The sequence below is a fragment of the Nomascus leucogenys genome, chromosome X (assembly GCF_006542625.1).
Source record: "Nomascus leucogenys isolate Asia chromosome X, Asia_NLE_v1, whole genome shotgun sequence".
Lineage (NCBI taxonomy): Eukaryota > Metazoa > Chordata > Mammalia > Primates > Hylobatidae > Nomascus > Nomascus leucogenys.
Window position 1 is genome coordinate 38856115 of NC_044406.1, and position 11881 is coordinate 38867995.

The window sequence follows — 11881 nt, forward strand, 5'->3', positions numbered from 1 at the left end:
GGGGTACCCAGATATTTAGTCAAATATTATTCTGGGGTTTCTTTGGGGATGTTCCTGGCTGACAGGAATATTTAAATTGGTAGACTGAGTAAAGCAGATTGCCCTCCCTGATGTGGGTGGGCCTCACCCAATCAGTTGAAGGCCTGAACAGAACAAAAAGGATTACCCTCCCCGAAGTAAGAGTGAATTATCCTGCCTGACTGCCTTCAAACTAGAACATCAGCTTTTTCTTCCCTTCATACTTAAACGGAAACATCAGCTCTTCCTGGGTCTTGAGTCTGCCGGCCTTTGAACTGGAACTACACCATTGGTACTCCTAGGTCTTCCTCCTGACAACTCACCTTGCAGATATTGAGACTTGTCAACCTACACAATCATGTGAGCGGACTCCCTACAATGAATCTTTGTCTGTCTTTCTCTCTCGCTCGCTCTTTCATATATATCCTATTGATTCTGTTTCCCTGGAGAAACCTAATACAGATTTGAAAATAAATATTTGTATAAATTCAATCTATTTACATGTTAGGTTCTAAAAAATTATTATTACTTAGAGATGGGGTATAGTTATATTGCCCGGGCTTGAATACAATGGCTATTCATAGGCACAATCATCATACGCCACAAACTCAAACTCCTGGGCTCAAGCAATCCTCTTGCCTCAGCCGCCTGAGTAACTGGGACTACAGATGTGGGCCACCGTGCTGGGCTCAAAAATTAATTTTGGCCAGGCAAAGTGGCTTGTGCCTGTATCCCAGCACTTTGGGAGGCTGAGGCGGGAGGATCTCTTGAGGCCAGGAGTTCAAGACTAGCTCTGGCATCATAGAGAGACCCAGTCTCTACCAAACAGAAAAATTAATTTTAATTGTTAAAAAATTAATGTTTCAAATGTTAAAAAATTTAAATTTTAATGCATTTAAAAATAAAATTTAAATGCATTAAGAGTGCTTTAAAATAAATTGCACTGAAACACTAAAAAAAAACCCAGGTGTAATCCTGAAATCTATAAATTCACCTACAGATCCTTTTTTTTTAATTATACTTTAAGTTTTAGGGTACATGTGCACAACGTGCAGGTTACATATGTATACATGTGCCATGTTGGTGTGCTGTACCCATTAACTTGTCATTTAACATTAGGTGTATCTCCTAATGCTATCCCTCGCCCCTCCCCCCACCCCACAACAGGCCCCAGTGTGTGATGTTCCCCTTCCTGTGTCGATGTGTTCTCATTGTTCAATTCCCACCTATGAGTGAGAACAAGCGGTGTTTGGTTTTTTGTCCTTGCGATAGTTTGCTGAGAATGATGGTTTCCAGCTTCACCCATGTCCCTACAAAGGACATGAACTCATCATTTTTTATGGCTGCATAGTATTCCATGGTGTATATGTGCCACATTTTCTTAATCCAGTCTATCCTTGTTGGACATTTGGCTTGGTCCCAAGTCTTTGCTATTGTGAATAGTGCTGCAATAAACATACGTGTGCATGTCTTTATAGCAGCATGATTTATAGTCCTTTGGGTATATACCCAGTAATGGGATGGCTGGGTCAAATGGTATTTCTAGTTCTAGATCCCTGAGGAATCGCCACACTGACTTCCACAATGGTTGAACTAGTTTCCAGTCCCACCAACAGTGTAAAAGTGTTCCTATTTCTCCACATCCTCTCCAGCACCTGTTGTTTCCTGACTTTTTAATGATGACCATTCTAACTGGTGTGAGATGGTATCTCATTGTGGTTTTGATTTGCATTTCTCTGATGGCCAGTGATGATGAGCATTTTTTCATGTGTCTTTTGGCTGCATAAATGTCTTCTTTTGAGACATGTCTGTTCATATCCTTTGCCCACTTTTTGATGGAATTGTTTGTTTTTTTCTTGTACATTTCTTGGAATTCATTGTAGATTCTGGATATTAGCCCTTTGTCAGATGAGTAGATTGCAAAAATTTTCTACCATTCTGTAGGTTGCCTGTTCACTCTGATGGTAGTTTCTTTTGCTGTGCAGAAGCTCTTGAGTTTAACTAGATCCCATTTGTCAATTTTGGTTTTTGTTGCCATTGCTTTTGGTGTTTTAGACATGAAGTCCTTGCCCATGCCTATGTCCTGAATGGTATTGCCTAGGTTTTCTTCTAGGGTTTTTATGGTTTTAGGTCTAACATTTAAGTCTTTCATCCATCTTGAATTAATTTTTGTATAAGGTGTAAGGAAGGGATCCAGTTTCAGCTTTCTACATAAGGCTAGCCAGTTTTCCCAGCACCATTTATTAAATAGGGAATCCTTTCCCCATTTCTTGTTTTTGTCAGGTTTGTCAAAGATCAGATGGTTGTAGATATGCAGCATTATTTCTGAGGACCCTGTTCCATTCCATTGGTCTATATCTCTGTTTTGGTACCAGTACCATGCTGTTTTGGTTACTGTAGACTTGTAGTATAGTTTGAAGTCAGGTAGTGTGATGCCTCCAGCTTTGTTCTTTTGGCTTAGGATTGACTTGGCCATGCAGGCTCTTTTTTGGTTCCATATGAACTTTAAAGTAGTTTTTTCCAATTCTGTGAAGAAAGTCATTGGTAGCTTGATGGGGATGGCGTTGAATCTATAAATTACCTTCGGCAGTATGGCCATTTTCACAATATTGACTCTTCCTATCCATGAGCATGGAATGTTCTTCCATTTGTTTGCATCCTCTTTTATTTCGTTGAGCAGTGGTTTGTAGTTCTCCTTGAAGAGGTCCTTCACATCCCCTGTAATTTGGATTCCTAGGTATTTTATTCTCTTTGCAGCATCATCCTGCATTTAATTATTGTCTCAATTTTAAGAGCCTGTTATTGGTCTATTCAGAGATTCAACTTCTTCCTGGTTTAGGCTTGGAAGAGTAGATGTGTCGAGGAATTTATCCATTTCTTCTAGATTTTCTAGTTTATTTGCATAAAGGTGTTTATAGTATTCTCTGATGGTAGTTTATATTTCTGTGGGATCGGTGGTGATATCCCCTTTGTCATTTTTTATTGCATCTATTTGATTCTTCTCTCTTTTCTTCTTTATTAGTCTTGCTAGCGGTCTATCAATGGGAGTTCACTCATGATTTGGCTCTCTGTTCGTCTGTTATTGGTGTGTAAGAAGGCTTGTGATTTTTGCACATTGATTTTGTATCCTGAGACTTTGCTGAAGTTGCCTATCAGCTTAAGGAGATTTTGGGCTGAGACGATGGGGTTTTCTAGATATACAATCATATCATTTGCAAACAGGGGCAATTTGACTTCCTCTTTTCCTAATTGAATACCCTTTATTTCCTTCTCCTGCCTGATTGCCCTGGCCAGAACTTCCAACACTGTTGAATAGGAGTGGTGAGAGAGGGCATCCCTGTCTTGTGCCAGTTTTCAAAGGGAATGCTTCCAGTTTTTGCCCATTCAGTATGATATTGGTTGTGGGTTTGTCATAGATAGCTCTTATTATTTTGAGACACGTCCCATCAATACCTAATTTATTGAGAGTTTTTAGCATGAAGGTTGTTGAATTTTGTCAAAGGCCTTTTCTGCATCTATTGAGATAATCATGTGGTTTTTGTCGCTGGTTCTGTTTATATGCTGGATTACATTTATTGATTTGCGTATGTTGAACCAGCCTTGCATCCCAGGGATGAAGCCCATGGTGGATAAGCTTTTTGATGTGCTGCTGGATTCTGTTTGCCAGTATTTTATTGAGGATGTTTGCATCAATGTTCATCAGGGATATTGGTCTGAAATTCTCTTTTTTTATTGTGTCTCTGCCAGGCTTTGGTATCAGGATCATGCTGGCCTCATAAAATGAGTTAGGGAGGATTCCCTCTTTTTCTATTGATTGGAATAGTTTCAGAAGGAATGGTACCAGCTCCTCCTTGTACCTCTGGTAGAATTTGGCTGTGAATCCATCTGGTCCTGGACTTTTTTTGGTTGGTAAACTATTAATTATTGCCTCAATTTCAGAGCCTGTTATTGGTCTATTCAGAGATTCAACTTCTTCCTGGTTTAGTCTTGGGAGGGTGTATGTGTTGAGGAATTTATCCATTTCTTCTAGATTTTCTAGTTTATTTGTGTAGAGGTGTTTATAGTATTCTCTGATGGTAGTTTGTATTTCTGTGGGATCGGTGGTAATATCCCCTTTTTCATTTTTTATTGCATCTATTTGATTCTTCTCTCTTTTCTTCTTTATTAGTCTTGTTAGAGGTCTATCAATTTTGTTGATCTTTTCAAAAACCCAGCTCCTGGATTAATTTTTTGAAGGGTTTTTTTGTGTCTCTATGTCCTTCAGTTCTGCTCTGATCTTAGTTATTTCTTGCCTTCTGCTAGCTTTTGAATGTGTTTGCTCTTGCTTCTCTAGTTCTTTTAATTGTGATGTTAGGGTGTCAATTTTGGATCTTTCCTGCTTTCTCTTGTGGGCATTTAGTGCTATAAATTTCCCTCTACACACTGCTTTAAATGTGTCCCAGAGATTCTGGTATGTTGTGTCTTTGTTCTCGTTGGTTTCAAAGAACATCTTTATTTCTGCCTTTATTTTGTCATGTACCCAGTAGTCATTCAGGAGCAGGTTCTTCAGTTTCCATGTAGTTGAGCGGTTTTGAGTGAGTTTCTTAATCCTGAGTTCTAGTTTGATTGCACTGTGGTCTGAGAGACAGTTTGTTACAGTTTCTGTTCTTTTACATTTGCTGAGGGGAGCTTTACTTCCAATTATGTGGTCAATTTTGGAATAGGTGTGGTGTGGTGCTGAAAAAAATGTATATTCTGTTGATTTGGGGTGGAGAGTTCTGTGGACGTCTACTAAGTCTGCTTGGTGCAGAGCTGAGTTCAGTTCCTGGATATCCTTGTTAACTTTCTGTCTTGTTGATCTGTCTAATGTTGACAGTGGGGTGTTAAAGTCTCCCATTATTATCGTGTGGGAGTCTACATCTCTTTGTAGGTCTCTAAGGACTTGCTTTATGAATCTGGGTGCTCCTGTACTGGGTGCATATATATTTAGGATAGTTAGCTCTTTTTGTTGAATTGATCCCTTTACCATTATGTAATGGCCTTCTTTGTCTCTTTTGATCTTTGTTGGTTTAAAGTCTATTTTATCAGAGACTAGGATTGCAACCCCTGCCTTTTTTTGTTTTCCATTTGCTTGGTAGATCTTCCTCCATCCCTTTACTTTGAGCCTATGTGTGTCTCTGCATGTGAGATGGGTTTCCTGAATACAGCACACTGATGGGTCTTGACTCTTTATCCAATTTGCCAGTCTGTGTCTTTTAATTGGAGCATTTAGCCCAGTTACATTTAAGGTTAGTATTATGTGTGAATTTGGTCCTGTCATTATGATGTTAGCTGGTTATTTTGCTCATTAGTTGATGCAGTTTCTTCCTAGCCTCAATGGTCTTTACAATTTGGCATGTTTTTACAGTGGCTGGTACCGGTTGTTCCTTTCCATGTTTAGTGCTTCCTTCAGGAGCTTTTTTTGGGGCAGGCCCGGTGGTGACAAAATCTCTCAGCATTTGCTTGTCTGTAAAGGATTTTATTTCTCCTTCACTTATGAAGCTTAGTTTGGCTGGATATGAAATTCTGGGTTAAAAATTCTTTTCTTTAAGAATGTTGAATGTTGGCCCCCACTCTCTTCTGGCTTGTAGAGTTTCTGCTGAGAGATCAGCTGTTAGTCTGATGGGCTTCCCTTTGTGGGTAACCCAACCTTTCTCTCTGGCTGCCCTTAACATTTTTTCCTTCATTTCAGCTTTGGTGAATCTGACAATTATGTGTCCTGGAGTTGCTCTTCTTGAGGAGTATCTTTGTGGTGTTCTCTGTATTTCCTGAATTTGAATGTTGGCCTGCCTTGCTAAATTGGAGAAGTTCTCCTGGATAATATCCTGCAGAGTGTTTTCCAACTTGGTTCCATTCTCCCCGTCACCTTCAGGTACATCAATCAGACGTAGATTTGGTGTTTTCACATAGTCTCATATTTCTTGGAGGCTTTGTTCGTTTCTCTTTATTCTTTTTTCTCTAAACTTCTCTTCTCGCTTCATTTCATTCATTTCGTCTTCCATCACTGATACCGTTTCTTCCAATTGATCATATCGGCCACTGAGGCTTGTGCATTCATCATGTAGTTCTTGTGCATGGTTTTCAGCTCCATCAGGTCCTTTAAGGACTTCTCTGCATTACTTATTCTAGTTAGCCATTCATCTAATTTTTTTTTCAAGGTTTTTAACTTCTTTGCCATTGGTTCAAACTTCCTCCTTTAGCTCGGAGTAGTCTGATTGTCTGAAGCCTTCTTCTCTCAACTCGTCAAAGTCACTCTCCATCCAGCTTTGTTCCATTGCTGGTGAGAAGCTGCGTTCCTTTGGAGGAGGAGAGACGCTCTGATTTTTAGAGTTTCCAGTTTTTCTGCTCTGTTTTTTCCCCATCTTTGTGGTTTTATCTACCTTTGGTCTTTGATGATGGTGACGTACGGATGGGGTTTTGGTGCGGATGTCCTGTTTGTTAGTTTTCCTTCTAACATTCAGGACCCTCAGCTGCAAGTCTGTTGGAGTTTGCTGGAGGTCCACTCCAGACCCTGTTTGCCTGGGTATCAGCAGCGGAGGCTGCAGAACAGCAGATATTGGTGAACAGCAAATGTTGCTGCCTGATCATTCCTCTGGAAGTTTTGTCTCAGAGGAGTACCCGGCCGTGTGAGGTGTCAGTCTGCCCCTACTGGGGGGTGCCTCCCAGTTAGGCTACTCGGGGGTCAGGGATCCACCTGAGGAGGCAGTCTGTCTGTTTTCAGATCTCCAGCTGCGTGCTGGGAGAACCACTACTCTCTTCAAAGCTGTCAGACAGGGACATTTAAGTCTGCAGGGAATTCTGCTGGCTTTTGTTTGGCAACGCCCTGCCCCCAGAGGTGGAGTCTACAGAGGCAGGCAGGCCTCCTTGAGCTGCGGTGGGCTCCACCCAGTTCAAGCTTCCGGGCTGCTTTACCTACTCAAACCTCAGCAATGGCGGGCGCCCCTCCCCCAGCCTTGCTGCCACCTTGCAGTTTGAGCTCAGACTGCTGTGCTAGCAATGAGCGAGACTCTGTGGGCGTAGGACCCTCCAAGCCAGGCGCGGGATATAATCTCCTGGTGTGCTGTTTGCTAAGACTGTTGGAAAAGCGCAGTATTAGGGTGGGAGTTACCCGATTTTCCAGATGCTGTCTGTCACCCCTTTCTTTGACTAGGAAAGGGAATTCCCTGACCCGTTGCGCTTCCCGGGTGAGGTGATGCCTCGCCCTGCTTCAGCTCACGCTCGGTGCACTGAACCCACTGTCCTGCACCCACTGTCCAACACTCCCTAGTGAGATGAACCCGGTACCTCAGTTGGAAATGCAGAAATCACCCATCTTCTGCGTTGCTCATGCTGGTAGCTGCAGACTGGAGCTGTTCCTATTCGGCCATCTTGGCTCCACCCCAAACCCACCTATAGATCTATAGAATTTATAGATCTTGAAATTTATAAATTCACCTTACTGTACAACATGGATTAAAAGTACTTGAGACACAGAAAGACTAAGGCAGCTGCCTGGAGACTTGGATCCACTAAGTGGCTGAACTGAGATTTACATGGGAAAGATGAAAATTACATGAAATAAATTGTGTAAGGGACACTGGCTGATATATGCAAAATGGTCTACTTATTTCAGAATAAAAACAGTATTCTTTAAAAAAACACCCAGGTGTAGTAAATATTCTCTGGTGGTTAATAAAAAGTCTAAAAATTCACAAAGTATTCCTTACACACTCATGTATGGACTTTTTTTTTTTCTTTTCTTTTGAGGCAGAGTCTCACTCTGTCACACAGGCTGGAGTACAGTGGTGCAATCTAGGCTGACTGCAACCTCCGCCTCTCAGGTTCAAACCACTCTCCTGCTTCAGCCTCCCGAGTAGCTGGGATTATAGGCATGTACCACCATGCCCAGCTAATTTTTGTATTTTTAGTAGAGACGGGGTTTCACCATGTTGGCCAGGTTGGTCTCAAACCCCTGACCTCAGATGATCCACTTGCCTCAGCCTCCCAAAGTGCTGGGATTACAGGCGTGAGCCAGCATGCCCAGCCTAGACAGATTTTTTGTTTCTTTTTGAGACAGGGTCTGGTTCTGCTGCCCAGGCTGGAGTGCAGTGGCATGATCTTGGCTCACTGCAATCTCTGCCTCCTAGGCTCAAGCAATTCTCATGCCTCAGCCTCCCTGGGTAGCTGGGACTACAGGCACGCACCACCATGCTTGGCTGATTTTTGAATTTTTAGTAGAGATGGGGTTTCGCCATGTTTCCCACGCTGGTCTTGAACTCCTGGCCTCAACTAATCCACCCTCCTTGGCCTCATAAAGTGCTGGGTTTACAGGCGTAGCCACCCAGCCAAGGAATCAATTTAATTAATTCTATTGTTATATGTTTTCCTATTTTTTTCTAAAAGAAACTAATTCAGAATAAATTTCCATCAAAAATCAGTATTTGGCCAATTGTTAACTTCAAAATCCAGTAATACACTCACTTGCTGCCACCAGCCCCCACACCATGTCTTCCCAGGGCTCTGCCGCCCTGCTCCTCCACAGGTTGCAATGGAAATAGAGATTGCCGCGCTCGTCATTGACAATGGCTCTGGCATGTGCAAAGCTGGCTTTGCTGGGGATGGATGGCCCCTGAGCTGTGTTCCCCTCCATCATCAGGTGCCCCCGGCACCAGGGTATGATGGTGGGCATGGGCCAGAAGGACTCCTACGTGGGCCATGAGGCCCAGAGCAAGCACGACATCCTGATCCTGAAGTACCCTATCGAGCATGGCATCATCACCATCTGGGACGACATGGAGAAGATCTGGCACCACACCTTCTACAACGAGCTGTGCATGGCCCCAGAGAAGCACCTGGTGCTGCTGACTGAGGCCCCTCGAACCCCAAGGCCAACAGAGAAAAGATGACTCAGATCATGTTTAAGACCTTCAACACCCCAGCCATGTATGTGGCCATCCAGGCTGTGTTGTCCCTCTAAGCCTCTGGGCGCATCACTGGCATTGTCATAGACTCTGGAGACAGGGTCACCCACATGGTGCCCATCTATGAGGGCCACGCCCTCCCCCCACACCATCCTGCATCTGGACCTGGCTGGCCGGGACCTGACCAACTACCTCATGAAGATCCTCACCGAGCTTCACCATCACGGCCAAGCAGGAGATTGTGCGCGACATCAACGAGAAGCTGTGCTACGTCGCCCTGGACTTCGAGCAGGAGATGACCACTGCCACATCCTCCTCCTCCCTGGAGAAGAGCTACGAGCTGCCTGATGGCCAGGTCAGGTCATCACCATCGGCAACAAGTGGTTCTGGTGTCTGCAGGTGTTGTTCCAGCCTTCCTTCTTGGGCATGGAATCCTGCGGCATCCACAAGACCACCTTCAACTCCGTCATGAAGTGTGACGTGGACATCTGCAAAGACCTGTACGCCAACACAGTGCTGTCCAGCAGCACCACCATGTGCCCTGGCATCACTGCACTGGCATCCAGCACCATGAAGATCAAGATCATCACGCCCCCAGAGCACAAGTACTCGGTGTGGATTGGTGGTTCCATCCTGGCCTCACTGTCCACCTTCCAGCAGATGTGGATTAGCAATTAGGTATGTGGCCCCTCCATCATCCACTGCAAATGCCTCTAAATGGACTGCAAGCATGTGGATTAGCAATTAGGTATGTATGACGAGTCTGGCCCCTCCATCGTCCACCACAAATGCCTTTAAATGGACTGTGAGCAGATGTGCAGCATTTGTTGCATGGGTTAATTCAGCAGTATAAATTTAACCCTGGCAAATGCATACACCTCATGCTAGCCTCACGAAACTGGAATAAACCTTCAAAAAGAAATTTGTGGCCAGGCGTGGTGGCTCACGCCTATAATCCCAGCACTTTGGGAGGCCGAGACGGGTGGATCACAAGGTCAGGAGTTCGAGATCAGCCTGGCCAACAGGCTGAAACCCCATCTCTACTAAAAATACAAAAATTAGCCAGGTATGGTGGCATTCGCCTATAATCCCAGCTACTGGGGAGGCTGAGGCAGGAGAATCGCTTGAACCTGGGAGGCGGAGGTTGTGGTGAGCCGAGATTGCACCACTGCACACTCCAGCCTGGGCAACAGGGTGAGACTCCGTCTCAAAAAAAAATAATAATAAACAAAAATAAAAAACAAAGAAAGTTGTCCTTGAAGCTTGTATCTGATATCAGCAATGGATTGTAGACCTGTTGCCGATTTTGACTTTCTATTCAAGTTAACTGTTCCCCTTGGTATGTATTTAATACCCTGTACATGTCTCTGATTTCAACCTTTAGTACATGTGGCTTGGCCAGTTTGTGGCTGAGGTAAGAACATGCTTGTGGAAGACAAGTCTGTGGCTTGGTGAGTATGTGTGGCCAGCAGTCTCCAATATGTACAGGGTATTAGTGTGTCAGGGCTGTGTTCTGGGATTTCTCTAGAGGCTGGCAAGGGCTCCTGAACCAGTTGTTTCTGTCCTGCCGGTCTGTCAGAGTTGGAAAGTCCAAGCCATAGAACCCAGTTTCCTTTCTTAGCTGATGTTTTCCTGCCAGAACACCGTGGGCTGTTACTTGCCTTGAGTTGGAAGCAGTTTGGATTTACACCTGTAAATATATTCATCCTTTTAATTTATGTAAGGTTTTTTTGTACATAATTCTAAATTCTTTAAAGAGATGACAACAAATTTTGGTTTTCTACCGTTATGTGAGAACATTAGGCCCCAGCAACACGTCATTGTGTAAGGAAAAATGAAAGTGCTGCTGTTAAAAACAAAAATCCAATAATAGAGAGTGGGAGAAGGAGCAACTGGAGAGGGAGAGTGAGAACAAGAAAGAATGAGGGACAGAGAGAAAGAAAAAAGGAAAGAGGAAGGGAGGGAGGGAAGGTAAAACCATGGGGGAAATAACTAAGAAAATGAAATCAGTTATGTTCCTTTAAGGCAGCACATAATAGATGCGGATTCTGATAATAAAAGATATAGCTTCCATGTTACCAGAAAAAACTGTGAAAAGAGCAGATTGAATCTAATAAAGTATTTAAATACTACACCTATGCACACCAACAAAGTATCGTGATGAGCAGGAGCAAGGCAAAAATCAGGTTAAGTCGAATGATTTCCACAGAAGGTCAGATAAGTGCTGTATACTGCAGCCCCCACACAGCCCCTCTCTGGTAGTAGGAGCCACGCACTAGATCTTGCACTGGACCAAGACGTTCAAAGAGGGAACTGTGTGAAACACCACACTGTTCAAATATAATTTCAAAATAATTTTATTTTACTTATTTTATTTTTGAGATGGAGTTTCGCTTTTGTTGCCCAGGCTAGAGTGCAATGGCGCGATCTCGGCTCACTGCAACCTCCGGCTCCTGGGTTCGAGTGATTCTCCTGCCTCAGCTTCCTGAGTAGCTAGGATTATAGGCGTGCACCACCACATCTGGCTAATTTTGTATTTTTAATAGAGACAGGCCTTCATCATGTTGGTCAGGCTGGTCTTGAACTCCTAACCTCAAGTGATCCATCTGCCTCAGCCTCCCAAAGTGCTGGGATTACAGGCGTGAGCCACCACCCCTGGCCTTCAAAATAATTTTAAACTAGAAAAACACAGTTGCAAATGTTAGAGATACTTTAAAAATATCATTATTTAAAAAATTATAGGCCGGGCGCGGTGGCTCACGCTTGTAATCCCAGCACTTTGGGAGGCCGAGGCGGGCGGATCACGAGGTCAGGAGATTGAGACCACGGTGAAACCCCGTCTCTACTAAAAATACAAAAAAAAAATTAGCCGGGCGTGGTGACAGGCGCCTGTAGTCCCAGCTACTCGGAGAGGCTGAGGCAGGAGAATGGCGTGAACCCGGGAG

The 11881-nt window shown here is 43.7% G+C and overlaps 1 pseudogene; it reads left to right on the plus strand.

The window, feature by feature from the left end:
• The first annotated feature begins 8318 nt into the window (after positions 1–8318).
• On the plus strand, positions 8319–9852 carry LOC101178748 (annotated as a pseudogene).
• The last annotated feature ends 2029 nt before the right edge of the window (positions 9853–11881 follow it).